We start from the raw sequence: 26791 nt of genomic DNA, 5'->3' as shown, positions 1-26791 counted from the left end.
CACTCTTATTATACAACTGTAGACTAACAGCATATTTCTGAGTAACCTTGAGTTTGTACATTTAAAATGATTTTCTGCCGAATAGTTGAAAATGTCCTTCTGGGATCAAAAGCTATCAGAACGTCTTCCTGAAGGGTGTCCCTAATGTCTGAGTATGAAAGCAAAAATGTGTAGTACAGGCAGATCTTTTCATGTCCATGTAAACTGTGTTCATAATGTTAAGGGGCTTTGTTTCCTCCTCCAGACACTTTATGATTTCCACAGCTTTAAAGACAACCTGGGACAGGAGGTGAAAAATACCTGTTGTGTTGTGTGTCTGTGTTTAATGGATTGAAGCGTTGCAGACATGCAGCTTGAGGAACTTACACTTATTCCGGATAATTAGCATTTTCTTTTGAGATTTAATTAGAGTCTTGGTAGTGTGATCTGTTCAGGTGCCAGTGTCACATATTATCTGTGAAGTACACTTCCTTCTTTATTCTGTTGCACACAACAGCACGGGAGCTTAATTTGTAAACAGAGCTGTCAGTCATGGTGTTCTACACCTGTCACCAAATAACCAATTAAAACGAAACTTTTCAGAAAAGTGAACACTTGGACATAAATGAAAAGATAAGAACCAATTATAAAGACAGAAAGCATGTCTGAGAAAATGACTTGACATGTATTTTGATTGTTTGATTGTGATCTGTTAACATGGATAAGGCAGAGCTTATACTGCAGCCAGTCAGGAGGGGGCGTTCCAATTATTTTGGTTTCACTTTTAGGGGGCTGTCCCGTCGTCCATCTGTTTATACACTCTCAGTTTTGTACACTTGCACACACGTTTAATCTCCTCTTGTGTTAAATCTTCAGAGCCTATTCAATTCTTAGTTTTTTAAATAAGTTGTGCACACTGATAGGTCTTTTGCATGTTTAATCTTGTACATTATTTGCACACATAAACTATTGGTAATAAAACAGATTGATCATAGATAAAAGGAGTAATTACTTCATTTGACTTCGCTTCAGTAGCACTCTCTCTCTCCCTATCTGACCACATAGATTTAAAAAAACGTTTTAATTCATTTCTTAAATAACTTTTGACCTCTAATTGTTATATTCACGGAACACATTGGCTAATTGAAGGCCACAAATTATTATTTCAAGAGTACAAATGACTTATTCATGCACACCAAAGATCAAAAACTTGACTCCAGATACATGCAGAGCTTTGTAGTAAGCCAACTCCAGACAGACAAAAGCCAAATCAAAATCCTCGACTCAAATAGTGTGACTTCAAGGGAAATGGACAACTGAGAAGCAATAAAAACCCTGATGATATCAATGCTCGGGGCAAAATAAGCTCATAAAAGGAGCAGTGACTTAAAAATGTGGGCCACTGTGTGTTTTTTTCTGAGGTAATGAGAGCTGTAATATAGCTGGTGAAATCTGGACCCCATGGGCTGGAATTCAGAAAGAGAAAGCATAAAAGCCTTTGATTACACTGCCATTGGCTTTTCTTATAATGCAATAACCCTAAACGTCACTGAAATCAGGTAGATATTATATTCAGGACGATGCTTCTGCACCAAGGGTCACACAAACGATTCTGATGCTGTTAAAAATTAAAAACCACATGGGGGGATTGTCTTGCTTGAACTCAAAAGGCAAAGCTGCATACATCAGTCCTACTTACTGCAATAAAAACCTTTTGAGGAAAGCAGTAGAGCCAGAGAGGATTGTCTTCTATCCCGCACACAGAGGCCCAGCCACTACACTGAATTAGACGTGGAATGAGATGTTTTGTTGGTGTTATTATGCTCACATTACGCGGATTGCTAGATCTTCCCCACAGGGCCCTGTGGGCTTAGTGCCTGAGAGAGAGAGAGAGAACCTGCCAAAAAACAGCTGCCTGGCAAAATGACAGATTCTCTGGGTTTTTCTTAGGCAGGAAGGGAAGATGTGGGATTGAGAATGGGGATGGAAGAAAATTGGAGTAATCAGGTCCTAATGTGCTCCAGCTTGCAAACATCTCCGGCCCTATTAGATTGAGCGAAATAAAGGAGAAATGTCAGGCTTCTCACTAGTTCCCGCTAAAACATTAAGATGATTAAGCCTCTTCAGTGAAAAAAAAAACAATGGCACTTGAAATAATCGGTGGCAGTTGAGCCATGGTCTTGGAATATTAATTGCAGCTCCAGCAGCCAGGGTTTCAGTTTTAGTGGCACACAGCTGTGAAGCATTTTATTTCTTTTTCTGGTTGTTTTTGTGCTCGGCTGTCTGTTGTCTATTTTCACATTAATTCTGGTCTTCTAAGCACTGCATTTATTTTTGAAAACAAAAAGACTGGTTCTGGTTGATATGTGAAATACTTATGCATTTATGCAAATAACCTCCAGGGAAGATCCTGATGTATTTAATTAATTGGGTTTTCTTTGCTAATTAGTCAATCAAATGTTCTGATTAGCTACCTGACCAAGGTGGTGTTTGTGTGTTCAGAGCATATCAGCATGTAAGGAAAAGATGTAGAACACTGCTTGTCCCAGAGATGGGGTCTAACATAAAGAACCTGATTCAACACTGAGTTGGAATAATGACTTCACAGAAGCAGCCGCTGGGATTTGTGCTCAGCAGGGAAAATCACATTTAGCATTTAAACCTTCCACCCTGTGACTTTGCAGGAAATAGTACCCCCTCCTAGGGGAGAGTGGTTATGCAGCCGATTACTCGCGAGCAATCACGTCTAAAGCGATCGACTGTGCATTTATGATGGGGCGTTCCTTAGGAAAAGGCCAGACAATTATTTTTTTTTTACGATTGCACTGTCATTGTTGTTTTGAATGATATCTGCCGTCCAAGGTTGAAAGAGGTGTTTTTTTCGGAAAAAATGGGAAGTAGAGTCGGTCACTTCTTGCTGCAAAAACTCACCCTCGACAACACTCGTATCTGTTTCTTGATAGTTCTAAAAAGGCATGAAGACACTCAATGTGGCCGTGCAGTCTAATGCTTACAGCTGACAAGTGTGCTGGGAGACGCTCTGTTAGTTAATTGGAAGCGGTGCAGGCTTCCTCGTAACTTACCTGAGATCCCCATCGACAGAGGGATTCTTCAGCAGAGAGAGAGGTTGTGGGGAGGCGTCCAGATGCCTCGATCGATGACTACCATCTTTTACACACGCTACAGGAGGGCAGGGGGCTCATAGCGGCCGAGATTGTGAGAGCAGAAATGATAGCTATTTGTACGCAAGAGAACAGCGGGGAGGGAGAGAGACGGAGGCCCCTGCTGGAAAAAAAAAATCAATGCTAATGAGTGGTGAGTGCTGCCACACACACGCTGATATAAACGCACATTTTATAATTAGACACATATATGTAGTAGGTGCAGACACACCTACATCACATTGTATCCCTCAGTCCAGGATGTTGGCTGCAGCAGCATCGCAAATGACTGACATCCAATTAAAAGAGTGTTAAGGAAGCTGTAGTGATTACTGTCTCTGGAGCTCATCGATTGCTGCTGGGCACAGCTGTCTAATTACGCCTCTAACTACCTGGCCCTATTTTTATTTATCTATTGCTTTATTTATCGCTCATGGCGCGGCATTGACCTTTCCAACGACCCTCCCCTCTCGCGGCCTTGACTTATCTCGCCGTAAATCTGCCCTGAATGTGGAGAACAAGAGGTAAAGTAGGTGCGAATATGCCCACGAGTGAGCCGCTGTGTTGACACATTCAAAGGAGATAGATTAGATAGCTGATGTGCATGTGTTGCTTTCTCAGCATACTGAAGGAAAGCTGAGCAGAGAGTGACGTCGAGGGAGAGCGAGAGACAGAGCGAGAGAGAGAGAGAGAGAGAACTTATTTAGCACTTCGTCCCATACGGTTAAAAAAATACAGATGGAGAGAATAGAAAATCCGGCTTCCTTCAAGCATTCATAAATTTAATAAGAAGCTCCCCAAAAAATGAACTATGCGGAGGGACTGCCGGCAGGTGGTATACCAAATTTTTGCAGAGCTACAAAGAAAGTCTTTAATCTTGAGGAGTCTCTAAAACCATGCCATAACATCATCATTAATGCTGAAGCAAAGGTAGGCACAGTCTGACTGTAAAATTAACTACGCTTTGTATCGTGAATATTAATATTCTGTTTTGATGGAGCGTACATCTCTCTCTCTCTCTCTCTCTCTGTCCGTCTTCTCTTTATAAAACCGCTGGCCCACTTTTCCTGCTCTGCTAAGTGACTGAGGGGAATCAGCTGTTTTCTTACCACTCTGCTCCTTCTACCTCTTCAATCTCTCCAGACACAAGCACCCCCCCCCCCCTCTCTCCTCCGCCCCCCACCCCATGCACAGGTAATGCAGTCCAAACAGTATTAAAATGCGGAACACCTGTACACCATTATGCGTATACTGTAGCAAGCAGGAGCCATCAACATATTTGCAGGGGGTGTTTGGTGAATGCAAAACCTACAGAATTGGATTTTCTTGCAGGTGCAAAATTGGCAGAAGTGCAAAAAGCAGGTGTAATGCCCTTTTCATTTGGAGCAAGCCAAGAAGCAGGAGATACAGGAGGAGTCTGCAGAAGTAGCAATGATTCAAGAAAACTGAAATATTGAACCGAAAAACAGGATAAAATGATAACAACCAATTTCAACATACTATGGTGTAGTTGTAGCCTATACTCACTTTCACTGATTGAATCTGTGCACATTAAATACGTTCAGAGATTTCACTCAAACATTTAACCAGGTTAGAAATGAGACATCACTGAAAATTGTGAGTTTTCATAACCAGTTAAAAACTCCTCAATCCGTACATGTTCATCCAAGTACTTGCCAATCTTGATCCATGGATCTATGGCTGCAGCTCTGTACTGTACATGTGTTTGCCTTGAGACATGGTCACTCGTATGTAAGAACATCCAGCCTGGTCCCTCCTCTCTGCAGTCTGCAGCTATTAAAGGCGATGACAAGGCGCTGAAGTGATCGGGCATTATTAAAGCTCACTGAAACTCCACCTGCTGAGCAGTTATTCCTCATACTCATAAAACATATTCATTACTGCCAGCAAACGACTTGCATCCTGCTAACATAATTACATTATAATTGTTCTGATATTAAATTATATAGAGGTGTTTAGGTCCTTTTAATGTTGATTTAAGTGTCCTCCACTTTAATTATGAAATAAATGAAATTTGAATATGAATGTGCAAACACATATGGACACACACACATGCACAAAAATCCTCCTCAAGCAACCGACTCCTCTCTGCTGACACAGCTCTGTTCGACAAACAAGAGCCCACAGCTGAGGCGGCGCACGCAAAGCCTGCTGGATGCAACAGTGGAGAGCTGAAGGCTTTGTGGAGGAGAGATCCTCCTTTACCGTGTTCCTTTCTGATTTGATATTTTTGATAAAATGTATGAACTCTTTGGTTGATCGCTGTCAAACGTAAAAAGTGCTGCTAGGAAGAATTTCCAATTTGCAAGAAAAGAGTCTAAGTCTAAGAAGATTAAAAAGCTGAAGGTGAAAAGTAGACATAAAAAAAATAGAAATGCTTAATAATGTATCGGTTTTATTCTGGAAAAACAAAGCTTCAGCGTGGGTTTGTTAACAGCAATCAGTAGGGTGAAGGAGTTGTCAACCTGCTTCTGATCAAAGGGCAGAGTGAAAATAAAATGCCTGTCAATCAAACGACTAGACTCACCACATTAAAGGCATTTTAAGTGCTATCAAACATCAAAATGTCTAACGTTATCATTATTGCATTATCAGTTTCAAGGGGGGTTAAAATTCTGGCTGCAGTAACACGACTCCCATCATCAAAAGTGAAAGTTTTCATCCTGACAACTTGCTCTTATTCAATTTCTTCACAGACTTTGTGCATTCATTTCTTGTTTTGAGGTCATGAAACATCACCACTCCATAAAAGATTTACTCATTTTGCAATCTGAGTGCAAAAAAAATCTGAGGGAGAAAGAGTCAGTATTGAAGATATTAGAGCACAACAGCACCAATAATGTGGTTGCTTCTCTGAGCCGTCTGAATAATTCATACACACAGAAATATATTCCTTCCTCTTGCTTGTCTCGTCTTTGTTCCCTTTTCGTCTCCACCCTTGTGCGTCTTCCATCTTTTCCTTTTGTTCTAAAATTTTCTCCACCTCCCTCCACCCTTTTTTTTTTTTTCTCAGCATCTGGCTGCACAGGCCCAGGTACAGGGCTTGGATAGAACTGTTATTAATCAGACACAAGCACATGATTATGATGCAGCAGGAGGCACACAATTACACAACCCTTCATTTCAGCATTAGCACTCAGAACTCAGGCTTGGCGTTCTTGGCATAACTGAGCGAATATTTAATCAATCCACTGGCAATAAGCAAAACGAAGGAATGAGAGCGTTTTCTTATAGGCTCGTTGCAGTGAACGGACATGGAGGAAACAAAGCATGCATATGAGATCAGAGGGAGGGATTGGCAGGATGGCTTTGTGGGTAAGAATGCAGCAGCACACTGAGGCATTCACACTCACATTGTCATTGGCAGGCTCGTATCGATCTGTGAGCCCGCCCTGTGTAACCGAACCGCCAGTGGAATCTAGTGACATGCTTTTTCTCTGTCAGAAGGTGTGACCGTGAACTATTCCTCTTTTGTCAGCAAAATACAGAGCTCCAGGGTTACAAGTTAGGGAAACTTCTCAGACTGATGGCATTTCAAGTATAGGAGTCAAGCTTAGAGGCTCCGGAGTTAGGCTTGTAATAGTTCAGTTTAAAAAAATCAAAGAAAATAATATAATTTGGTATCTACAACCATAAAAGATAAAATAAATGTTCTTTCCTCTTGAAAATGTATTTCAAAGAACAGATAATTCCTATAATAATAATAATTCCCTGCATTTCAACATGGACCGTTTGAATGCTCTGGGCCTTATTATGACAATTTCTTGAGACTGAGTAGGTATTGCCAATCAGGTTTCATAGACACGTGCCTGGCTCAGCACCAGGCCGGACCAGACATGGTAAATCTTCAGGGCACAGAGGCCCAGAGCCCAGAGCTAGTGGGCCATAGAGGACACAACCCCGGGAAGATTTTGACCATGTATGGCAGCTTTCTGTTTTTCAAGCCATTTCAAACATGGTGACATATCTATAATGTCTTCAAATCTGTATGTCTTTTGGGAAAAAAATTGGTGCCACCACAAAAAAATATTTTTCTTAAGCCTTTATCCTATTTGGAATCCATTTTTCCTCTAACTTTGTTGTCGATTTCATTGTAAGCATTTAGCCTTCACGTTACCTTAGCTGAGATGTCCATATTCAGTGTAAGCAAGTGTCTGTTTAAGAACTAAACCCTTCTGGCTCCCAAAAGAAATCAAATGATTGAACTTCTGCAGTCGAGAATAGTCATCATGAGGGTGTAGCTAATAACCCATAGCTGTTAATAAGCACTCACAGATGGCAATAATGTTAGGTTTAATGAGGTATCTTTAGAGCCTAACCACACTAGTGTCAAAAGAAAAATCATAAAAGTTTACAAAAACTTGTGTCAAAATTTTACATTGGATTAAAAGGCATTTCTAACACCTTTCAATGCTTTCTGTTATGTAGAAAATATCCTAAATTACAAAGTAACAAAGGCATAGAGGAATTTGTTTTCCTGTGGTTAAAAGAGAAGAGGAATTCAAGTGTGATTTCTCAAACAATTATTTACAAACCCCTGTATGATCCTTCTCTCAGCTCAGCTGATCATTCACACTGGAGGTAAAATATCTTCTTTCCCCCTCTCATCTATTCAGTCATTTTAATTATAAGTTTAACTATCTTCAAATGCCCATAACATGAAAAGAAAATCTCAGAATTCAGAAGTTTAAATTGGCAAGAATAAAATAAGAAATGTAGCCAATGAACTGTACAGAAAACAGATCAGTTTCTAATGATGTGCAGAACTGGCCACAGCTCTGACAGCTATTCACTAACCTCTATATTACAAATACATGTCTCAAAAATACAGGAAATTGCATTCACTCATTAAAAGTCAGTTCCAATACATTCCACAAACTTCTTTGTCTCTGTTGTTAATCCCAGCTCCTGGCTTTGTTGTTGCAGTTAGCCAGCAGCAGCAGCTGTGAAAAACTTCCCAGCCTCAGCAGCTTAGCTGTCTTTCCTTCCAGCAGTTTTTTTTTTTATTGTCCTCCCACAGCCGTGGTTTGTGCCAAAACATCTTGTGTTTTACATGATTGATAATTTAACAATGAACATTTGGCTATGTTTAATAAAAAGGCTTGGGCACATTAGTATTCTGTGGCAGCAAACTGGATCTCACATGTATATATTTGGGACTCTGAGCCCTCCTTAAGGTGTTTTAACTCTGATTTTTTGGAAGGCCATCGGCAGTAATTGGACTTTTTCATGAGGGGCTTTTTATTCAGAAATAGAACTCAAAAATAGCAAACAGCTTTGTGTAAGGGACTCATTACCTCAGACACATTGGAACACTTTGACCATAACTGTTCAGTGAGAAAAAAATAATTAATCTTCACAATTTACGATAAAATTAGCTCTAACTTCTAAATCTGTACACAACAAAAATGATTTGTTCTTCTTGCTTGATCAAAAGCCCTTCCCATTCGCTGCCATCACCTATAATTCTTAAAGGTAAGGACACAGCAGCATAAAATAAAGGTATTTCTAAGGTCCACAATATAGCGCAATTCCCTCTACAATTTTCACTATCGCTTTCCAATTTCACCACTGATGCCCAAGGACACATGACAGATTCAGGCTTGGAGAATACCACTCTTTACCCAATGCAGACAGAAGCAGCACTATTAAAAATACAGGCCGTTCAATTTATATCACGGTGGCATTAGTGCTAATGAGTATATTAGTTTCAGTCTGTCACTGGGAATAAGAGGCAACATTGATCTCTTGTCATCATACTCATAATAGAACCCCCCACTCACCCACACTCCCTCATCTTGAATATATTATTCTGCTGCTTTCCCGTGAGTTCCTATGGGACTTGCTTTCACATTTTAATCTCTCCACTTAAAGAAAAGGCATCTTCTGCACAGTCGATGCTAATCATGGCCGTTACAGTACTCTGCTGTGTGAGTGTACGTTTACTTAGTATGCAGTGCATCCTTTGAATTACTGTTTGGATTTCCATATATTTCTTCCTCCCTGAGATCTATCTCCAGGAAAAGTTGCACTCTCTGAACAAACAGCGTGAGATCAAATTGAAACTCAAATCCCCGAATAAGACAAGGCAATTTTATTATATGTTCTATCTCAGCAAGACCTTACAACCCCGATGCAGCGCCTGGACATTTCTGCACGCTTGCTGATATTAAAACTGAGTTGGACTCCCAAATGAATAAATGACCTGAAAAATATATGAGGCCTGGATTACAATGCACCATGCGCCTATATCTGCCAGCTTCCTGCTTTCATGTTATTGCATTCATTATTTAATGACACTGAAAGGTCATCATTGGTTAAAGTTAATGTGTATTTTCTGCCTTATTTTCCTAAGAGCAATCATCTAAGGATTCATCTTAAAAGGCTAAATTTAATATAAGTATTGTGGAGCCAAAAAGTGTGATTGGGTCAGGGTTATTTAAGATTAACCCACAAAACAAATGGTTATCCCTGATTGAGCTTTAATTTTTTAAGGATGATCTCTTCATACGGAAACTCTCCTGCCCTCTATTACCTCTGCAACACACACTCGGTTTGTTCTCTATGAATAATCATTTTATCAACACAACCATCAGTGCAGACATCCACTTAGCCCAGTCCTTGATTACAGAATCTATTTGACAGAATGTAGAGGACACTGAGAGTTTTGGCCTTCCCCAGGAGACACACTTGGCCCCTTCCAGTAAAGCGGCCACTAATGGAAGCGGAGGCCCTATAGTCTCCACTCCACACTTTTATGTAGGCAATCCAGGCATTTATGGTAATCATAAAGTAGGGCCAAATGGATGGTGGGGTCAGCTCTAAGCACTGCAAAAAAAGCACACAGTGATGCAGTCTTGTTTACAGCTGCTATGAGGCGAGTGCTGCCATTTCCTTGTGGGTTTGGCCACAGCAGGTGTCAATGAGTGCTTGATTCAAGAAAGTATATTGCTAGGACCTCAGATTTGCCCTTCTTTCCACCCCCCCCCCCTAAATCTGTCTGTTCCTGACTCAGTTTGTCTTCCTCTCCCTCTCTCAATGTTTTTGAACAGTTAATGAAAATTTAAGTGACACACTGGATGAGTATTTCACTAAGCGCTGAATGCTGGATCGTGACATGACCACAGGGGTATCCAGGGGGCTGCATCAACTGGCATTTCCCCACTCCCTGAAATCTGATTGCCCACTCCAGATGCCTCTCTATGATGATAATTTATCATTGGCTCTCTGCCTTGTCAGAGGTGGGACTTTCGTTCAAACCAAATTTATGGGCTGTGTTGTAAGAGATTGCTTGCAGCTTTTGTCCCAGTTCAATGTAGCCCAGTTTCTTTTGCTGGTACTTTATATTGTGACTTTTGGACTTACAACTTTTTAAAGCCTTAAAGAATTTGGCATGGGATATTAATTATATTATAAATATGTCCTCTGTGCTATTAAAGTCCCCATGACATTTAAAACACATTTCCTCAATTTTAATCGAGTGGTCCTGTGTGAAATGTTTACTTATCTGCCATTGTCTATATTCTGAGTAGTTCTACATAAAACAAACGTCTTTATTAATTTTTGGACCAACTAAAAAGCTTTGTTGAGCCAATCAAATTCATCCCTAACGTTATGTCCCGCGTTCTATCTTGTGATTGGTTCTATCCCATTTCAGCAGGAAATACGTCAAGACACGGCAGTTCGATACTCCCAATGTTTTGTTTCAACACAATAATAAAACTATTCTTAGTTATATGACATCAGATATAACACTACCGTTAGTAGTAAAAGTTGTTCTTGGTGCTGGTGACAAATGGAGAATTCATGGTATATCGATCTCATCCCCCCATTTAGGGCAGTGCCACCCCAGACAAAAAGGTCTGGATAAGCTCCTGGCAACACTTCCCATTTCTAATGCGTTTAAGTAAACATTTTAAAGGAGTGGTGTTGCTTTGAAAGAGGAAGGGAAGAGTTCCTGAATCATTACTACATTTTATTAATATGTAAGTTTAAGCATGGATGCTTGTGTTTCTCTTTGGAGATACTCCACCATGATTGTGGCACAGCCTGGAGCTGAATGCTAATTTGTGTTCTCCTCTTCCCTGGCAATCGTATCTGGTAGCGTACAATAGCTTGCCAGAAAACCACGAGAATCTACAAGCACTTGGCCTCACTGTACCACCCATGGGTGAAAGGGAAAAGACAAAAAATGGAACCCAATTACTGCGTAGGTGTGAGTTTTGTTTGCTAGGCACAGCTAGGGGGGTGCAGATTTTCTGGCTTTCGACTGTTCTGAAATTGCACTCTGCTGAGTGCAGATGCTTGGAATACACACGACAAAAAAAAGAACACAGAAATGCTTTCAGAGTGTGGGAGAGATATGCAACACTTAACATGCCGTTTAAGAACATAATTTCCACTTTGGGTTGGGATTAGATGGAAGACTGTAGTGATGGTTGATTTGGGTAGGGAGCAGTAAGAGAAATTGTTCCATGATATGATGCAATGCTGTAAAAAAAGAAAACTGAGAGGCAGCCATGGTCTAGACATCCCTGTTGGTAGTCTGTTTGAGAGGAAGATGCTCCTCTTGTTGTTAAATTCTTCATGGCCCTTTTATCCTTTCAGTTTGGACAAACAGTGGTGAATAGTTCATACTTTGGGAGTTGTTCATTCACACACCAAGGAGGTACACAGTATGGAGAAAACCCATAAGTGAAAGAAGGTGAATCTGCAGAGGAAAATGGCAATCACTTCCCAGCCAATCTGCACCAACAGTTCTTATGAAATTCAATCAGAGATGCAGACCTATTTTAGATGGAAAGTATTACAGATGCACTGCTTGATTTTGCCATACACAACAGACTGACAAGGGGCTATAATAATGTGGTTTGTTACAGCCAATTCTTATCACTTGAATGTAATCTTAGTCCACAGGAATTACATTCAGAGACCAAATCAAATATATCATGAGAAAATGTAATCCATATCCAGAGCCTTTACAAATCCCCCGGTGCATTAATTCATCCCATACAGTCCACAAGATTAATAGGAGTCCGGGGTAAGATGTGATAAAGCCAGCAGAATACATTGTCCCACTGGCCATCAGTACAGAGGCTAATTTGTATGGTACTCAATACAGGCGCACAATGGTCATTGTTAAGACAGATCAAATGTAGTAGACAGTAAAGCCGTGATTAGCTGGAGGAGTGAGTGTGTCCTCTGATATAAAACTGATTAAGAGCATTAAGTGGGACAGGCACTTGAGGAAGAGAGACCGGGGGATTGTTTTAGCACCGAGGGGATCAGAGGCTGTGAAGGAAAGGATGGACTACACCTTTGGATAGCCAAGGAGATGAAGGATAATTGCTTACAATCAATCAGTAACAGGATATGGTTATCTCAGCACGGATTTTAAAAAATTGCAAGGTATAAGTAAGGCTAACAATGTTGCCATTACTTCCCGTGACAAAAGGGTTCCAAGTTTTAATGTAAAATGTAAACTCCCATTGAAATGTTTGATAAATGGAAATATTCTTATGGCAACTGAAAGCTTAGAATTCATTCAATGCACCTGCACCTTAAAGTCGTGCTCAATTTCATTAAGGCTTTTGCATAAATTAAGTGTCTTGGCTCTGATCATGCGGTGAGGTAGCGCCACATTAGCTTAATTTTCACTGGCAAATACAAGGCTCCAGTTCCGGGTAGCTTTTTGCTGTGGTCTAAAATAATATTGCTAATGATCTGTCAAATATGTATAGCTGAGAGGGGTTCATCAACAGCTTGTTACGTGTCTCAAGGGGTAGCTTCAGAGTAACAAGGCTTAATTTAACTTAACTAGCAGCAACAACAAAACAAAGGTAGATACATCACAAGAAGCTGCTCATAAAGAAAACAGCACATAGCAGCAGTAGACCTTAATGCTAGCTAGAAAGTGGGTGAGAGTGCCACAGCTGCAGTGTGGACTTCAATGTGTCCACACCCAGGGCCCCAGGTGTAGCCAGTTGACCCTAACGAGTACGCACAGTCACACAGCAGAGATGATAGAGTTCCGAACAGAGTGACACCACACAGGAAAACAAACCGTCTATAATGGGAAATTATAGTAGTTGTTTTTTCCACGCAAAATCGAGAGGGAAGCTATCTTGACTTGAAATCATTGTGAAGAAAAATGTGGCTATTCAACTCATGGAAACTAGAGAACGTTGGGAAAAGGTAAGGCTTTGTGCACCTGCCTCACTCTAGCCATGACAACAAATCGTGAGTTCCCTGTTGGATATCTATCTTTCTTTAATGTGGGCTGATCTGGAGGTTTTTTTTTTTTGTGTACTGTATGTCAACCCATACGCATAATTACACAATGATATCTGTTGTTGTATTGTAGTGCAGCAGAAAATTTGTTGACAGATACCATAAACAAATGTTAAGGCTTGTGAGGCTGGAAAAGGGTAAAGACTGATGTATATTTACATTATTGTAAAGCAGACCTCTTCCCATATACCAATACTTTCCTGACAGTTTCAAAAACCGTATGAGTACAAACCAGCGTACAACTTCACACCTTTGTCACAAGTCTCCTGTAGCGACATTCAGACACACGACTCTCACAGATTCTGCCTCGGCCTTTGCAAAGGGGTTACTTTCTTTAGCACAGCACCGGATGTAATACACCCCCACATCACACTGACTGAATACAGTGTTCCTCAACAAGTCCCACGAAGAGTGTGCATCTCAGGAAGCAGGAAGTTAGAGCAATTAAAAGCTGTTACTGCGATGCTTACAAGTAACATGCTTCTGAAAGTAAGAGTTGGGAATATGTTATTGCAGAGCTCTCTAGTGTTTAACCCCTGAACCTCTTCCTACTTAATGGTTTCCTTCATTACATAACCTCGCCTTCTCTCTCTCTCTCACGCTCTTCAACTAAGGGTTTTATAACCCTTTCTGCCTGCTGACACACACACACACACACACACACACACACATCTACCATATCAGTTGATAGTCTGTAGTGATGGAATTGGGATGGGAGGACACACTTGAAGCATTGTTAAGATGTTGTTTTTTAGTTAGCTTTATGACACAATGGTACATCATGCAAATAATTGAGTGTGTATGCCCAGCCTTGTAAATTATTATATCTGCAGACAGATGCAGTACAGGCAAGAAAAAAAGGAGATAAGCAGGGTAAGGGTGTAAAGATGAACTGCTGAATTTGTTTTTATGTAGTATCTTCTGAGGTTTTTGGAGGTTCACTTCAAGGACAATGTTTTGAAACCATGCACAGTGCAAGTCGAGGGTAAACTCTTGCTGCCGTACAAAACAAGCCAAAATATAATTTAAAGAGCATGGCAATGTATGTGTATACATGGTTTCCAAGTCAGCCTCTCTACTCTGAGATAAACAGAAAATGTCCCTTTGAGAAAAGGTATTCTACATTAACTGTTTGCCAGCTCAAAGGCAAAAAAAAAACAACAACTCAAATTCAAACCACGTTACGTTGTAGGAGAGGAAATGCATTCAAGTTGGAGGAGAAAAGAAAGAAAAAAGATCCGCCGTAAAGCCATAAAATACAATTCATCTTGTCGCGGTCCCTGCGTATAGCGTGTAATCGCAATGACACACTGGTGTAATCCATTTAAAACACTTTGGCTCGGGCCTGGGCTGCTTTTGACTTTCACTGCGGGCTCGTGCCATCATCTCAATTTCAGATACGTCTCACTGACTGCCTGCAATTAGCGAGAATGTGTAAGCTGCCTTGTCGTCCACCTGCTCGGCCTGCAGGGTGAGCATCGTGCATTACATGACTGGCAAGAGCGTGCAAAAAAAAACAAAAGATAATAACCTGCTTGTCTCAGGCAGAGGTGAAGTGCAAGCCTATTCGCTTGTCCACAGACGTGTAATCTGTCTCGAGAGGTGCTTTCTCTCTCCAGGCGCTTTTATGCTTTGACTTTCTAAGGCAGAGTAGACCCACCCAACCTGACTAGGCAATGAGCTTAGAGTAATGGTGTCACCGGAGCGCTGAATCTCATTGAGAGTTGCTTGAGCAAACATTATCTCACACTGAACCTTCGCTGCAGTGTCTGGAGGGGAGGCTCCGGTGAGTTATTACACAGGGAGTTTTAATCTTATAGCTGGAAATAAACTGTTGGCTTTTAATGCAGGCGGACCACATGGCGACCTGGGTCCATTCTGCAAGTGTAGGATTGAGGCTAATTGAACTAATTACACACCCAGGGGTCCCAAATTAAACATCTCGTTGCCATTAAACTGTGAATGATTTATTTTTACCTTTAAACTTTGCTTAGGACTGCTGCCCACCACTACTGTGTTTATGCATGGGTGGTTTAATTATGACCATTTGTTAATGGGAATTCTAAGAGGAGTATCGGGCTGTATATATTCAGTGTGACCAGGATGATAAATAATGGTTTCACTCCAGCACTGTTACTCATGAACAACCTGTTGTGGAACTTGACTTTAACTCAATTAATGAAAATCTTAATCACTAATTAATTAAGACAACTTACATCTGGTTAATTATTTAGTCTTTGACCAATTAAAAAGTGACACTCTTTGCCATTAGCCTTAAGTGTAACTTCAGATGGCTTGTTTTAAATCTTAACAATCAACAAGGACAAAAGAGCAATTTCTATTGTGATAAACTTTGTAAGGAAACTTTTATGAAATAATCAAACTGTGAGTGATATGCTTATAACTTTATAGTTAACATAGATCAGCTTTGCAAATTGCATCACAGAAAGGACTGCATGTAAACAAAACTTTCTATGCTGCAAAGTCTGATGCAACTTTAAGTTGCTAATGCCTTGATCAGCCAGTACATTTAGTATTTTTTACTTGATATATCATTCTAGTTTTATGTCTTCTGATAAATACATCGTATCAGGACTTTCTGTGACCTTGTGTAAAAAAAAAAAAAATTAAAAAAAAGTATTTGTTGCTTAAGTTAGATAGAGAACCAAACAGAGTCACTGTTAACCTCCCAAATGTTTACAATGAAACTGAAGTCAATGTGGCTGGCCATGCAGCCTGTGGATTATCTTTACACCTATTAGCACACTGAGCTAATAATGTCAGACAGGGGGGCCACTAGATGGCTTTTTTTTAATATAGCCAAGCTTATTACACAGAATAAAATAATGTTTTTGAGTTCTACACTCAAGCTGTGATTGAGTGTAGAACTCACCGCCCTGTTTAGTGCAGCTGATCTGGTTAGCTATAATGTACCAGCTCTTCTCAAAGAATGCTCTTATCACCAGCAATAATGTAAACCCTTTTTTTCCCCCTCTGTTCATATCGCATTCCCCAAGTCAACAGTTCAATCTCACCTTCCTCGCCCACTTCTCTCCTAGCAGCAGATGCCATTATTTTTCTTGCCCCCGCCTCTCATTCTCCTCACCCACCCTCACTCGGTGCCCACTAGATGGATCGGCTCTCCATGCTTCCTCTGCGCCTCCTCAGACGGGGAGATTGATTTGTCTACAGGACGCCTCTGACCTTTGATGTGATCCAATAACGGACTCAAGGCCCTAACCGAATTAGACAATCAAAGGGGAGGAACATTAGCAGTGAGATGAGGTGTTTCCCTTTCCTTCATAGCATACTTCTGCTTCTCCCCCCCCTATGGCGGTTAGATCCTCCGTCCATCTCCTGCCCGTCCAGATCAGACGCCCAGGGGAAAACAAAAGATGTGTTTTCAAATTGCACTTTGCCTAAAGGCTCTTCGGGCCAAATTTAATTTTCACCCTACATCGATTTTTCCCCTTACTCCCAAGTCAATGGATCCTAATGTTATCTATGGAGTATTTCTGTGCTGTGCAGGAGTACAGGGAGACCGTGGTGTGGACTGCATGTCATAACACACTATACAATATGTCATCCTTATAGATTCTATAGATTATAGATAAGAAATGATTGAGAAATTGCCCTTTTGTTTATGTAATTCGTCATTTATATTATCTCAGGTATTCACCAATAAGGTGCAGAAGTACTTGATTAAAGTAGCAAACTTTGATGCATTTTACCCTCAAAACCTAAAGAACAGAAGAGTGGGCTACTCAGCTTCACTTCTATAAATACGTCTGGCACCAGGAGATTCTGGGCTCACTCGTCTCAGAAGCTTTCTGCAAAGAGTTTTAAAAGTTATTTTTCCTTTCTCAATTTAAGTTTGAAATCATTCTCCTTCAGAAAGTAGGGGTTGTGCAATGTCTGCTCGTCTCTCACTATTTTTTTTGTATTTTGTGGAACGTGAAAAATGGTCACTTTGGATTTTTTATTTGTAATTGGGATTAATATTTATATGTCCCCCTCTATCATATTGCATCACATCCATCTGTATTGTATCAATGTTACAGTAAGCTCAAACTGGAACTTTAAGAGGCCTTTTTTTAAGAGACATTAACATCTGCCACCGTGAAACAATATTTAGTAGGCACATTAGATTTTTACAGAACACCCATAGATCTAAATAAAGAATGGAGACATTTGAAATGGGTTAAGTAGATCTTGTTCTATTTATAAACCCTTAATGACTCATAATGGAGATCCTGAACAAGCTGCACTACAGCTACGACTTGAAGCAGATAATTAAAAACACTACATCATGATTTCAAACCAGACAAGGCAGACGTTTACACCAAAATTGTATCATTGGAAGAGACAGCCCTCCAGCTTCTACCTGTTTTGATATTTTAAGAACCACTGGGGTGTCAGGGCTGAGTGAATTTCCGTGGCAGTCTGTCTGTTTAAAAAAAAATGTTGACAAGCAAGACAGAAGAAAGGTTGGTTTCTGACAGATCTCAGCCTTCTTTCATTGGAACATATTGAAGGAGAAAACAAAGGGAGGAAGAGGTGGATATAAGGAGAGGAGGGGGCGGCTTCAAAGTGGGCAACGGAGCCGCGGAGCCAACAAATAGTGTGAAAACACACATCAACTTGCTTGGATACACATGAGACCTGGTATCGCAAGCCACGACACATAACAAGGCTTGCGCTACAGAAGGAGGGTGTTTGTGTGTGAAGGGAGGATGAAGCAGAGATGCAGCCCCCCCCCCCTCCCCCCCCCACTCTTCTTTGGCAAGTCGGCACTCCTTGGTACCATTTGTTTGTCATCTTTAACTGGCAGCGAGCTCAGGAAGCCAGGGTCTTACATAAACCCTACCCAGTATGGCTGTGTGCTGGGGAACTGATCCCTCCCAAAACCCTCATTGTTATTCTCTCATGATGCCGAGGGATCTGCTGAGCACCCACAGCCAAACCTACAGCAGGGCTGAGTGGGAGTTGTGGAGGTGGGGGGGGGTGCTGTGTTTACATGTGTGCTCTGTCAGGGGACTGAGCGAGCTGCACACACAGGATTATAGATGGAACACAACTTCCTAAGCTTCTGCTGTTGGAATTTTCATCATTATATGGGCACATGATAGTCTTTTTTCGTGTGTGTTTAATTTCAAATTACACTCTGTCGTGACCATTTCTAGCATGGCGGATACATCATAGATAACGACCAAGGCAGAACAAAAAAAAAGCTAGGGAAACCGGTTCATTGATCCCTACTGTGTCTAGACCGTACTGCTTTTTGTTTTATTTAGAGCAACTCAACATCAATACAGAATGAGCAAGTACTGAGAAACAGGGGCGAGGAAAAAGTTCATCTAACGAGCAGAACCACAGTCAATGAAGGAACAGTCATCTACCTCGTCCAGATTGATAACCATTTAAAAGACCGCCTTAAACATTTCCTCTTTGCAAGCTTTCCTATGTACCAACAAAACCCACAAAGAAGACCACAAGTTTGACCACTCAATGTGACTAAACACTTGTGTAAGAAATGGTTTTGGAGAACGGCGTGCAGTCAGTGATATGATGTAATTATTCATCTATACTCAGTTTCCTCCATAGCAGATTCATCATCAGACAAAACAGTGAAGTTTGGCTGTTCATTTATCTTCTAGGTCAGTTAGACTGCAGAATTTATGCAATCATGATATTTAAAAGAATCCCTGGGACAGGTCTTCTTTGTCAAATTGAATTTCTACTGCCCTATAACCACATGTGAGATATTCATCAAGGGAACAAAGAGGGGAGGGGGAATTGAAAATGTACACTATAATAGTCTTCCAGGGGTGTCCACTTCCTCCTATGTGTAGAGATTACATCCTATCTCCCGGTCTTAGAGCTGCTGAGCCTGCCGGGGGTTCTGATTTAGATGTCCAAGGTGGGGCTTGATCAAAAAGTGTCCTCTTTCAGTCTGATCAAAGCCGACCAGGCCTCTGGGTCCTGTGAAATCTGTGCTGTGCACTCTCAACCTCAGTATTTACAGAGCAGCGCACAGCTCCGGTCAATGAAATATGCATAAAGCATCAATTGGCTTATCTCTTTCGATCATCTCTGCCGGTGAAGCACAATAATTTTCTCATGATCTTCGGGAAATCCACGTATTGATTTTAAACGTCTATTTAATCAAGATTGTAAGTAGGATCTCTGCATTTACTGTAGCACGGCATATATTTTCAAATTAGAGCGAGACTGTGCTTCAGCTGGCTGTAAAATATGATTAATAAATGATACGCTGTGGATACTAGCCTCTCTGATCCTACCATAATAGTTGGACTATTTTATATTCAGTGGGAGGAATCTTTTTTTAATCTTCAGGGACTTTGGAGATTTTTTCTTTAAAACCAAATAAGGAGGTTTTTAAAACCTTAAGCCCTGCTTGAATGCAACTTTTAAAACGTATAATACCCTCAGAGTCTGACTTGTTTTCGCTCTCATTTCAGCAAAACAAGACTTGTGCCCATAATGGAGTGGAAGGAAAACGACATTCATGATGACCTTCGAATGACTTCTGGTACAGCTTCACGGTAAGACTATAAACATAAGACTGTGAATGTAAAGCTCCTCCAAACATAAAGATTGCTGCTCAGGCTTCATCAAGATATTCTTGTAAGGTACATTTTTGCCAGCGTTTCATTTTTCCCATTACTGGCCTGATAGGGAACGTAAGAGAGAAAGCTTCACATCACTGTTTAAAAAGAGATGGGCCGGTGTCTGGAATTATAAAGCATGCATGGGTTGAAAGACGAGAGAATTAAATGTTATCTTGAGGTCAGAGGCGGCTGATCTGACAAAGAACACAACAAACTGACACTCGAGTTCACTCTCCTCTTCTGCTATACTTTCTTTTGTGTGTTTTTTTTTTCTTTCCAAACACTTTGATTCGCTCTACCCTTTCCCATGGTAGATGTCCCTTGGATAGCAACCGAGTAGGTCTAATTGATTTCTCTTGTTCATGTCGGTCAGAGGCAGCGGCATCGAGCTGTGCAGAGTACCTTGGCTCCAGCTTGCCTGCATTATTCCTCTCTGTTTCCTTCTGTGCCTCCATATCCCAGAAGACCATAATGCCGATACTGAACATACTGGTGCCCTCTCAAATCTGTTTGGACGCCAGATAGCAGAGCAAAGCTGACACTGGTATGAAGATAGAATTCACATCATCGGGAAGTACATGTGGTTGGAAAACAGTCAGAATGTAAGATCAAGCTGAAATTTGCTCTTTTGAGAGTCATCATCTTTTCTAACGCCTACAAGGAAGAACTAGCTATAAGGTGTGCCAACATGCTAACACATACTGTACATAAAACTGCAATCCAATAAGCTACAGCAGCTTCATAGCTTATAAATTCCCTTATGTTTTGGTCAGAAAGCTTTCAGTTGAACTTTTGCTTAAATCTAAAGCTCCTATTTGTGTTTTGGTTTTTTTGTGTTGTGTAACATAGTGCAGATATTTTGTCCAGCCTTGTGTACATCGTTATAACTCAAGGCAGTGATTTTGACCCAGGGCAGCACATCCGCAAAATTCTCCTTGTCTTCCTGTTTTGTCAGTATCCATCAGTTTTGTGAGTTCCTGTCATGTAAGAGCAGACAGAAGGCAGCGCTGCTGTTTTTGTTGTTGTTTTTGTTTCTTTCCAAGTTCAACTGCACAGCAAAGAAGTAGAGTTTTTCTTTAGGCCATAACAATATAGGAAGTCGAGCAGAGAAGAGAAACATCCGCCGCAGCCTTCACGGATGAGATGAATTTCAAATCATGCATCGTTGAACCTGGGTTAGAACTCCTGCGAGAGAGTAGCTTGCAAGGTACTAATGGAGGAGTAGATATGTTTGGTCATTTTGTCATGCGTTCAATGTAAAGAAGGCCAAAAAAAAAGCTGTAATGGAAAACATGATACAACCTCCGTCTGAGCGTCGGCACAGTTCACTCAGCATGGTACACCAGAGTTCTATAATTCATTCAAATGTCATTGCAGCATATTCAAATGTTACAGGATTGAATGGTATAGGTCAAATATTATTGCATTTGCCCTGCGGTATTACTTTGAATACAGCGCAGAGTTAGAAAACTGATGGCAATTTAAACCAAACAATTGGCAATCATGAGATGTTGTGACAGTTGCTCAAAGCTGAATATCTTTCCCTGCTTTACCAGCGATGAAGGAAGGCCACGAAACCTTGTTGACTGTTTGCAGGGAGACAATATGCTCCAGATTAAATGATGTGATCAAACTGACATTGGATTTGCTGCCAGACATGTCCCTTCAATAACACCCCTGCTGGACTCTAACTGGCCTGGATGCTTTTTGAAAAGAGTAAACAGAATTAAATCTTCTAAATGTAACGAAACAATGTTTTTTCTTCAAATTCATACAGCACTCAAAGACTGTGTTAATGGTAGACTTAGCCACTGTGACTAAGGATAAAGAATAAAACTGTCTTTGGAGCAGTGTTTAACCAAAGTAAAAAATAGTCATTCAAAATAATTTCTGTCAAAATGGATATTGTTTTTTTTTTTTTTGGGTCACCACGTTCCAGATAAACTTGCATACGTTATGAAAGCATACTGTATATTTAAGTCTAGGTCAGAGAAAGTAAATGTAACTTGATAGCTTAAGTATTAGCATAGGTTATTAGCTTGGACATTTAAGAAGAGTAAATGAGACAAGAGAAAAGAAACCTGTTCTTAATTAGATAACATCAGCATCCTGCAGTGATTTACCTTTCTCTATATCACATACATCAGGCTTTAACAGCATTGATGTCTCCCGCAGAAGACCAAAGTTGTTGTTTTACAGCCTAATGAGCGTCTGATTTATGACCGGAGCCATGTGGCTGATAAAAAAAAAAAAAAAAACAGCACAGGTGAGCAGGTGTCCTCCGCACAGCATTTTCTAATCAATAGCTAAGAAAAAGACATATCATTAAGGTTGTATGTATGAGCCTGCATGTGTGTAAATATGTGTCTGCATGAATATATTCAATGAATCATCCATGGCTTGCTGAACGCAGCATGTGCATAAGATGGCTGATGAGTTGCAGAATCATCCATCAAGTTCTAGATCTAACATTTCAATTCTGTATTGAAAATGATCATGGAAGCACGACATAAAACACACACATGGGCTGATATAATGAGATGACTATGCTTTTCTTAAACACACCTGTGCTGCTCACATTTGTGCAGACACACGTGATGTATTGCATCTTTGGTGATGTGACGCGCATGTTTGAGCGTATTTTTAAGGAGGGATTTTTATTGTCATACTTCTGTCATTAAATCCAAAAGCCATGGCATCTTGTTCATATCATGCAGCCAAGAGAGTGTTGGCTGCATGGGATGAGAAAAAGATGAGGAACTTTGGCAGCTAATGCATCAGCTTGCACTAAAAAGAATCCCCCCCCCCCCTCATCCAAGAGCATTAAGATGTGGATAAATAAATAAAACATTGCCACCATGACTGGAGAGGAATGTGGCAATGGGAGAAAAAAAAACTGCTTTCATGTTGGCAGGCACAGAGATTTTTATTTTGGGATGAATCAAAATTTCCTGAAAACGCTTGCGTCAGGTGTATCTAATTATCTGACAGCGCTGCCTCATTATAAACCGGCCCCTGGGAGTCGGCTAGTTGTTGCCGAGGCTTGGACCACAATCAAGGTGTTCTTCTCGCAGCCAATACTCCTCATGTTCAACTTTTTTTTTTAAATAGCCGTTGTTTGCACATCCCTCTTCCCCTCAAAAATACAATACATTGTGCAGTATGAAACATTTAGCCAAATGTTTATATAGGAAATGTGCAATGAAACAGAAAATAAAAGCAGTTATAACGTATTAGCAGCCGTCCATACAGCCATGTCCTGATTATGTCACCTGGATGAAGTTTATGAACCATAACTACAGCTCACTCCTCTTCCTCTTCTGGGAGGTGCAGCAAGGCAGAAGAAAAGTGGGTGTGTTGTCAACACAGTCACACTACAGCAACCCGTGTTAAAGCATAATTAATAGGAGAGTTTTTTTTTTTTTTTTTTTTGCAGAAATGCGGCTCTCTAACTGGCACTGCTAGCTGTGACTCTCGGGGTCACATGTTCAACTGTGAGCGAGCAGACCTGCCTCTCTCGCTCACTACTCCTCGCTTTTTGCTCAAACCCCATCCAACAGTGATTGATGCTGGGGCCTGGCGAGCAGTTTTGGGAAGCATCACTCAAAGGAAAGCAAAAGAAAAAATTGCAGGATGTTGCCAGTTTATAAGATGGGAGAGCTGCTGGCTAAGGGAGGGGAGGGGAGGGGAGGGGGGGGGGTATTCCTACCTGGGACTAATCCTTGAAAGCTTTGCCAGAAACACACTGCAACTGACAGCAAGTGATTCAAATCCACTTCTGTGCTCCAAACTGTCTTCACACACAGGGATAACTAGCCTGGAGGACTGCTGTGTTGCAACATTTCTGCATGTTACATGTTATTGGAGGATGTGTGTACGTCCCCTGTTAGTGTTTGTGTTAGATTTGTTTATTTTCATATTAGTACTGGCAGTTTATTTACATATTCATTGTTTATCATAGACACACAGTCAAATGTGGATGATGTCCTCAGTGTTTGTAGAGCCCTCAGCACAAAAGAACACACAACTCTCCACATGCAGACAAAATGATTATTCTTATCTAAAATAGCTTTAATATCATGATTACACCTAAATGCATGTTCTGCACTTGTGTGTTTCCCATTCACTCCCTTTGCAAGTGCAACAGTAGCCTATCTCTCTCGCTCTGCCTCTTGACTGGCAGACCGTAATGCTATTACCTCTCCTCCATGGTCATGCTCACTTAGCCTTCTGTCACTCCACACTGGCCATGGTAACACACACATCTCTTTGCCCGTGTGAGCCGTCCTTGCCCCTCATTTGCGATCGCTCGCTACAAAACACTGAGGCGCACAAACTTTTCACTTCATTATCTCGCCTTTTAGAGGCATTCCTCTTCTCTTTTTTTTCCTCCTCGGGCTGCAAAGTATGACTGGAAATCACGGGTAATTGGCTATGTGTGAATCACTCGTCTGTAGTAGTGACAAATAGGCTTTCACACAAAGAAAAGGGTTGTATAAAACAGGCTATGTGGAAACTTTCCAAATATAGCTGGCAGGGTTGGGAAAAGGGGGTGGGAACCGGCCCTTAGCCGAAAAACTACTGGCATGATCAGCTGTCAATCACCAGTCACATCTGACATCAAAGCCTGTCAGATAAGGGCAGCAGAAAATGGGTTAACTAGGTGAGTCACAGCCCACCCACCGTCTACATCACCTGAGCCATGAGCCCTTTCGTGCACGCGCATGCATAGACGCACGCGCATCTCAGACACCAAACCATTCACACCCCTTAGTCTCAGGACAGACCTGTAACCAAACTTTGAAAACACAAGTTTGCGCGTACTCATGCGTCTTCCACATTTGCAAGCATGGATTAGATTTGTTTTTAGCACAGTGTGGGTGATCTATGAAGGCGATCAATTACAAAATAAATCCGTAAATATCTCGCCACCCTCTGGAGCGTAACGGCGAGAGGCAAAGACGTGAACGTTGTGCGCTACGACATCCACAACGTAGCTGCAAGATATGCAAAAATATGCGCCCTGGGCTCCTACTCACAGCGCCACACGACACACAACTTATAGTAGACACCGAGCCAATACTTAATTCGACATACTAACACACAAGGAGCCGCTTTCAACAAAGATGCAGTGGAAAAAAGTCTATACTACTTACTATAGCCAGGCGGTAGAATGCAAAGCCCCGGTAACTGCAATTAAACAGAGAAATGCAAAACAAAATGAGCCATAAGAGTTGAATTGTCTGAAAGGAGAGACTCTATATGTCAAATAAATGCATGCAGTGCAAGTTATTGCGGTATTTGAGATCAATATATTTTCTTACCGGGGCAGTCCGGATAAATTCCTGAGGAAATTCCAGAGGAGTCCCTTCTTTCTTCTCTCAAAGTCAGAAAACAGCAATGCTTTTCTTATTCCAAAAACAGGCCCCCGGTTCAACTGAAAGAGAGAAGAGACCAAAAGAGCCACAACAAATTCCATTAGTACCGGGAGTTCCCCCCACATCCACCACCCAAAAAGTGTTGACATAACATCTGTGGGGAAAAAAAAGGCAACTCGTAATAAATTGGCGAAATGGACAGATGGTACCTGCTCTCTTTATCACTGTCGACAAAGACAACGAGAGCGGCAATAAGACCGGCAGAAAAACTGAGAGAGCTGAGCTTTTCTTAGGAAACGCAGCCCCAGCGTGCTGTCAGATTTAACCAGCACACACACACACTCTCAAGCTGCTCCCGGCGACGGCTGGAGAGTGAGGGAGAGGAGGAAGAGAGCGGAGACGGCAGGGATGCTGCGCTCAGGGATGCAGTTCCCCTTCCGGCCGCTTGGTGGCCAGCTAGGGGAGCAGCTGGTGATGGGATTTTTCCCACCATGCAGGAATTAACAGCCAGTTTGTTCCTTAATGAGGTGCTAAAGGCCGATAACCTCTTCATCTATTTAAAAAAAACAATCTTAACTTAACTAATCTTATTAGTTAAAGCTTCATATAGTAAAATGTATTCTCTGCATCTTCAGATTGATGAATGAAAATAGCAGAGTGAGAGCCTCCTCAGCCTCAATTCTACAGTAGTGAAATGCAACTTACATTAAGTAAAGTATTTAACTTACGTTGAAATTCCATGTACTTCTACTTTACTATAATTTGTGTGCATGATGATTGTTTTCATTACTTACTTCATTAAATTCAGAGGGATTTTAAAGCACAGATAGAATGGTGAAAATATTATGAAATAACTCGATAAAGAACAACTGTGAAGTTTACTAAAGCGGGGATGCATTGGAAATAGTAAACCAATTATATCATAATACTATAACACTGTAAAGGAGCAGCCAATGGGAAGTTTTCCACCATGCAGCGATATTTCATGATTGATGAAACAATCTTAACTGTCACTTTTGAAAATGGTATATTCTATCACTACAGTTACAATCATCATTTATTCTCAGACATTATCAGTTGCATATTGATGATTATCAGATCAGTTACTGCATCACTTACTACCTCAAGCCTCTACTGCCTCCTTCCACAATCAGTTGTGGAAAGTAACTAACTGCATCAATGAAGAACTAAAATTCAGCACAAGTTTCTTTTTTACTTGATCTTAGATGACTTTATACTCCTCCTTCCACACAGTTCAGACAGACAGATACAGTGCCTGAAAGCCTTGTGCATCCTTCTGGCATTGTTTTATGCATCCCCTGTTGTGTTT

General features: G+C 41.0%; 1 protein-coding gene across 1 annotated transcript in view; it reads right to left on the bottom strand.

Moving 5' to 3' along the window:
- The window catches only part of LOC132958404 (receptor-type tyrosine-protein phosphatase delta-like), a 353687-nt gene extending 327880 nt beyond the window's left edge, over positions 1-25807 (bottom strand). The window contains exons 1-3 of the mRNA XM_061031189.1: positions 25671-25807; positions 25408-25520; positions 25240-25273 (exon numbers count right to left, since the gene is read on the bottom strand). The gene's annotated coding sequence lies outside the window, so the exon portion shown is untranslated. The remainder of the gene's footprint in view (positions 1-25239; positions 25274-25407; positions 25521-25670) is intronic.
- Positions 25808-26791: the final 984 nt, after the last annotated feature.

The sequence above is a fragment of the Labrus mixtus genome, chromosome 23 (assembly GCF_963584025.1).
Source record: "Labrus mixtus chromosome 23, fLabMix1.1, whole genome shotgun sequence".
NCBI classification, from domain to species: domain Eukaryota; kingdom Metazoa; phylum Chordata; class Actinopteri; order Labriformes; family Labridae; genus Labrus; species Labrus mixtus.
The sequence above is the reverse complement of the archived record's forward strand: the minus strand, read 5'-3'. Positions and strand labels throughout refer to the sequence as shown.